The sequence below is a fragment of the Teleopsis dalmanni genome, chromosome 2, assembly GCF_002237135.1.
Source record: "Teleopsis dalmanni isolate 2A chromosome 2, ASM223713v2, whole genome shotgun sequence".
Taxonomy (NCBI): domain Eukaryota; kingdom Metazoa; phylum Arthropoda; class Insecta; order Diptera; family Diopsidae; genus Teleopsis; species Teleopsis dalmanni.
The window spans coordinates 233869243-233876220 of record NC_051847.1 but is presented as its reverse complement, the minus strand read 5'-3'; positions in this window follow the sequence as shown (position 1 = coordinate 233876220).

The following is a 6978-nucleotide window of genomic DNA, read 5'->3' as shown; positions in this document are numbered from 1 at the left end:
ACGATATTGATATAATTCAGCAAATCAACATCCAGTGACTTCGCTGACTGTAGCGAAAAAGTTTTTTGAAGCCGTATTTGGGCGAAGAAGGCATAGCCGTAGACCACGTCTCCGGTGAAGCGATTGAGTTTAGGAAGCACTAACTAATTCTATTCCTTACTGAAGTGATATTTTGGAGATCAGCTTTTTATGAACTAATGGCAAAAATTTTTTTTTCCTTTGGACGGAAGTCACATTGTAGATTTTGAAGTTTTCTACCTAAATTAGAGAAGAATCCGGAAATGGACGTATAGCCATAATTTACCTAGAAACAACCGTTAGATCAACCATGCAACAGTAACATTCGTCAGATTACAACACCCACAAAAAAAATATAGTTATGCTAAGGAGAAAAACTTTATTTACACAACTAATTTTTTCACAAATGGCAACTCTACAATTATGTTCTCTATTATTACCAAAAGGCACGTTCTTTCACTATTAAAATTGTGTTTGCTTAATTTTCAGACGAAGTGTGGCACATTAACGATAATATTGCAACACGAAAAAGGACATGGTTCTATTAAAATTTGTTATTCTGTTTCTAAGATTCTGGTGAAAAGATCACGGCTCCAGTAATCTAAGCGAAATATTGTACAACAATAATAGTAAAAATGTTAGAATTCCATGTAGAAAATTTATCAAATTCAAACAACAGTGAACAAAATCATAAGGAAAATGCATAGGAGCAACGATAATTGCAGCCTTCACACTTCCATGCAACGCACTGCGGGTTATTGCAACTGCAACAAAGTGAGTAAGTGCAGCATTTGCAATGTGGCTGGCTCCAGTACAAGGGCCACATTGCCACGCGCAAAAGGGCAAAGTCAAATTTATGTCAAACGCAGCAAATAAAGATGGCTTGGCGTGTGGGTCTAAGTAAACATGAGAAAACTTTAAAATGAGAAGAAACAAAAAAGTTTAAAGTAAACTAAAACTACTTCAAGACTAGTCAAATCAAACAAACAAACAAAAAATAAGTCAGTTCTTAGCTGCTAAAGATACAAGTAGAAGTACAAGCAGAGCATGCCAACTAGAAGAAGAAGCCAATGTAGCTTGAAAATTACTTAAAATCAGCGCAGCAAGTACAAATTTATTACGTACAACATTTCGATTTTGAAGCAGCAATGCCAATTCTTGTTGCAAGTTACCTATAGACTGTTTCATCTCGGATGTGGACTGAGTGAGTGACGTAGAAACAAACTCAATACATTGAAGGCAATTACTGAAATTTTATGAACTTTGGTAAGTCATAGTTTTTACTGATTGACAAATAAATTGAGATACTTACGTGCTGATAACAAAAAACTGCAGCTTGGCTACTTTTTTGCGTATGTTTGCGACATTTGCTAATCACATGCGTTGAAAGTGAGTTAAGGGCCCGCCATGTCAATGACGGTTCAGAAAGGAGTTTTCCTTATACGCTTTAAGAAAATTCATTAGAACTGCCATTTGAAAAGGAGACAGTAAAAAGTGAAATTCAATACTCTCAACAGAATTGCAAAAGTGGCAGCAGCTGTTCTATTGACAGGAAATTGTACTTCCATTAGCATAGAAACTGAGTTAGTATTTTATTCTGAAGTCTACAAACCAATTGTGTGAACCATACAATGAAAACTGGTCTTAAAAATGCATTTTCTTTCAACTCAACGTAGAGGAAACGCTGGTTTATTAGACAATAGTCAGAAAAAATAAAATGAAAACTACGAAGCAATAACTAAAATTTCAACTTTTATTTAAAAAAAAACATTCTTCAAATGGTTTTTCTTTTTTCAAATTTATACTCGCATTGTCTACAAATAATTTGTTATTAATTAATTAATTATTTAAGTAAAATAATGCACTTTTTAAAGAAAATAATTTTTAAAAAATTTTTCTATTTAAATCAATTTTTTGAGTATAGCATATAGTACTTAACCCTGAAGATGACTATAAAATATAGTTGAAATATTTAAACCAAATTTTTAAATAACTAAATTTTTTTAAAAACTGTTTTATTTAACTAGTTACCTTTTAGTCTGCCTTAAAACAATAAATTATTAACTATTTTCTAAATACGTGGATGAAATGAAGACAGCTACAAAAAATGCGATATAAAATCATTTGAAGTTAATGAACTTTAAAGTTTCCGACGCCAGTTCCAGAAAATAACGACTAACAACGTTTTCATCCAAGCAGTAACAAACAAAAATCAGCTCAATCCAAAAATCCGAATAGGACCATTTAAATGTAAAATATATTTAGAAAATTATATGCACCCTTAGATAAAAAAATTGTTTCAAATGCTTCAGAAAAGAGCATCAACAGCATAATTGCAGGAGACCTGGCAAAAAAGCCTCCAGTTAATCAATTACCACTTACCAATATCGGGAAGATGCCTCAAATCAAGAAATCCATTTATAGATAAAAGATGTTTATTCTGCTATATAATATGTATTACAGTAAAACGACAGAAATCCTTTTATCCCAACTGGTGTTCGAGAAAAAAGCAAAGATAATAATTATCAGTAAACAATATAAAAAAAATAACCGCGGATAATTGAACCGAGGAAAACAATAGCACAGGACATATTTGGCTGAATACCAACAATTACATTACTACAACAAAAAGTTTGAATTCACGAATTCAAAAAACCGGTCACTATTGCAGAAATTTCAACTCAAAGACTATAAACCTGTGCTTATTCTCCATATGTTCTAGAGACATGCAGAGACAAAGCAAACTCTACCATTCCTGTAGCGTTTTAGAAGACTTTATCTTAAACACACTACTCTAGATATTCGCAGTTGCAATTAAAAACTAGAAAGCATTTGAAAGCGCTCATCAATACTGTATAATACAGTATATAATGTATGTGTTAATAATCTGTTAGAACAGTTAAATATTGCAGCCTTATTCTTCACTCTTAAAAGGAGTATCCAAAGAAAATACCTTGCACAAGATGCATGATTATGTGTTATAGCCTATTTCTAAGTTTTGGAATCAAGTAAGGTTAGTGCTCACTTAATTTAATTATTCAACTAGAGTCACGATCTATCGCAACGTCTTCTGCCTCCAATTGCCATTTTAAGCACCATCTGCGTTATAGCATCGAATTTCTTCCTTACAACATGACCAGCCAGCCAAATCGTTGTATATTAATTCTCCAACAATGAAAAATTTAAATATTATAATGAAACTAATATAAATTGTATTAAATTCAGTTACCATAATTGTCGTCAACTGGTAAAAGACCCAAGATTTTACTTTTCTCTCCCAAACACTCTAAGTACTGTTCCATCATTCTGTAATAGTGTTATGCCTTTATGCCTCATAGAACATAAGCATGTTGAGCGATCTATAGAGCATTATTTTCGTGGATGAGATAAAACTCTACTACACAATTGCGTACAGAGCCTATTTTTATCACCCATTGGTAATGATAATTCTTCATCTCGACTTCAGACTGACGTCTCTGTTGTTATAAATAGCAGTGTCGAGTATAGATGAAATGGTTGATAGTTTCGAAAGAACAGTCTCGAGCAACCTATTTAACATTTGATGCAAAGTTTTGCCAATATCCTTACACATATGCCTTGTTATATGTTTTTCTTTAATATTAAACAATGTTCATTTAACACAACTGTTGGAATTTCTCTACTACATCTTAACAATATAATAAATATGCAAAAGTACCGTCATTGAGAAAATACTCAATTCAATGCAATGCAATTAAGTAGTCTAACAAAATGAATTGCACCATGGAAGTCATTATTTTATGTTAAACTGAAGGGAGCACAAAAATTCAATTAACATATTTTAGAGCACATTGGCATGTTGCGTTTGACGTGTGATTAGAGGTGGTATGAATTACAGAACAATGTTGCAACATGTAAATTGTATCACTATTAACTGCAACCAATGCCGCCGATAGCAAAACCAAATGATCATGAAAAGCGGGAGCAACATTTCGTGTCACAAACTAAACTATAGGATATTGTACTTTTTGTCCATTATCCTTTTACTGCTATCGTCTACCTTATATTCAATTTTTTAATGAACTCTATTTATTGGTGCGTTACTTGCATATTCTATCTCTCCGCAACTTCTATTTATTACAAAATAAAATTAAGATAATTCGCAGACTACTAAAGATGTCTGCGAATGATGCCACCGAAAAGGAGCACTTGTTTAACTCTTGAATTCATAGCGAACCTGGACATCACCTTGACATGCAACTACATTCAACTGCTAATAGTGCAGAATACAAAATAAGTAAAAGGTTATTCCTTTGAACCTCTTGGTTCTCTACTGATTTGTAAAGAACATGAACTTTTGTAAGAATTGTTCACAGTTTTTTCAACAACTTTTGGTTTTCAACTGATGTCGATTGATATGCTTAACAATTCTTGTTACCTTGCTTCTCACTTTTGTCAACATGGCTTCGTCTACTGGTACAGCAATTGTGTTAACATTTTAAGGCCAGTATTGTGCCAATAAACTGAAAGTGAATCTTAAACTGGAATTCACAGAAAAAAAAACTATATTAACTCCCAAAGAAATATCACTTAATTAGTAAGTTACGTTGTTAACTAAATAGATTAAATGGGCTTCGATTAGAGGTAAAAAATGTGTCAATTCTTGAATATAAACATGAACGCATTTTATATACACCAGCGTATATTTACCATATATACAAAATATAAAATTTATTTACGAATAATTATATACAAGAAAAATTATCAAAACGCCTACAGATGATGGGTATTTGACAATATTCGAAACAGCAATTCGATCAGCTAATATGATCTGACCGAAACCTTTCTATGGATAAGGACACAATACCCTCCTTTCTCTCATAAACATGAAGGAGAACTGAACAAAAAGGATTACTAGTATGATCTACCAGTATTAACACAATCTAAAACAGTTATTTGTACCTACAACAATAGTATGGGCCAATAGATTGTATGGACTTATCAAAACAAAAACTTAGAACCATCACAGGAATCTTAACAGGACACAGTAAACTAAAATATCATCTCACGAGACGGCATTTATACCGATACAAACTGTAGATTCTGCGAAGAGAATGAAGAGTCATCCACACATGTGCCGTTAGATGCCCTGCGCTAATGCACATACGGAATAGACTCCTGGCAATGTATACTGATACAAACTGTAGATTCTGCGAAGAGAATGAAGAGTCTTCTGGTAATGTATACCCATCCTTGGAAGATAAAAGTAAGTTCTATACTGCTTTTTATTGACGCAACAGGGCTTAAAATCTTACTCTACTCTCATTAGAGGGCTCAATAGACCAGATGGTCGCAGTACCATGTTCCTCATTAATAATAATTATAATAATCTTTCAAAAAATTTAACTAATTAACAAATAATAAATTTTTGTTGCAATTCGCTACTGTTTAATGCAATGGTTACTATTAAATCACATGGTTTCTTTCATCATAATTGACTTTAAAAATCAAATTAAATATAAAATATTTTTATCTAAACGAAATTTTTTCAATTCTAAGAATTTAAAGAATATGGACTCATTTTTAATCCGTTATTAAACAACTAGTCAACTAGTCATTGACTAGAAATAGAAATTAATATCACATAAATTACAAATAATACCATATTTCAATTATATTTAGTAATTGTAAATCAATATAAGCGTTAGACAATAAGTACCGAAAACTCTCCAATATATAGTTTTTTGATATACATTAAAATAAACACTACAATATATTTAATAATGGTAAATCAATATAAGTGTTAGACAATAAATACAGAAACCCCTTAAATATATAGTTTTTAAACTAGCTGTTTAATTAGTAGATGACTCTTTTGCTTCTCAGAATAAGTAGTTACACACCACTGAGTGGTTACTGATCTTTAACTTTATTAAAAGATCTCTTTTATGAGCATAACCAGGTATTGGAACAACGGTCGGCCCGCAAAACAATTTTTTTACTTGAAAATTTATTTATATTTTAGAGCCTTGAGGATTCCGGATGCTGTTCTTCTAATATGGTTCGCAGGTCTTCGAAGCGTGTGGCCAATCCATCGCCACAGTTTCTTGTTGTAAACGGCTTCACATGTCTTTATTTCTTTATCTTTCATGTCCTCTTATACCAAAAATTCTGCAAAATCACTTGTTTTTGAAGGTCTGTATTTTTAACTCAATGTTAGATTTTATATTTGAAGATCCGAAATTTCGTTTGTCGATATACTTGGCTCGATTCCCATATGTTTTTTAGCATACCGAAAGTAAAGTTTGCATTGTTATCTTAAGATATATAATAGAGTGCATTCTATTCACGGAAAATTATTTCTTTCTTATAGAACGTTCTATTTTTACAAAATTGATATAGGAATTAATAGTCACATAAGATACAAAATACAACGTATATTTAATACGAGGTTTGATAATCTGGAGGATTTCTCATATCATCTAAATAACATATAGCTCATATTTTAAAGTAAGCTAAATCCACATATTGTAGCCATTTTTCTTTTATAAAAAATAAAAGAATAACTACATCTTAAAATTTCAGTATATTTAAGTTATCATATGAGTAAACAAATAATTTTTTTTATAATAGAATATAAAATATTAGCAAAACTAAAATATTTACTCGATAAAAACCAACTTTCCTCTATTCCTGTATTGCAAATTTCAAACAAGACATGTCACGCTTTCCACCTTTATATTAAATTTGACACTTTAAAGTATTTAGAAAAGTTCTTACAAAAAGTACGTAGATATTACAGAATACGCCTAATCACTTAATAGATTTCAGAACATTGACCGATTTATTAGTGAAATCGAGTATGCAAACATGTCAGAACAAATGAAACTGAAATCAGTGATAGAAAATTCGTGCAAGAATTGCTCACAATGCGCTTAAATTATGTGACCAGCAATGGACACTGGGCGGCACAGTCAACAT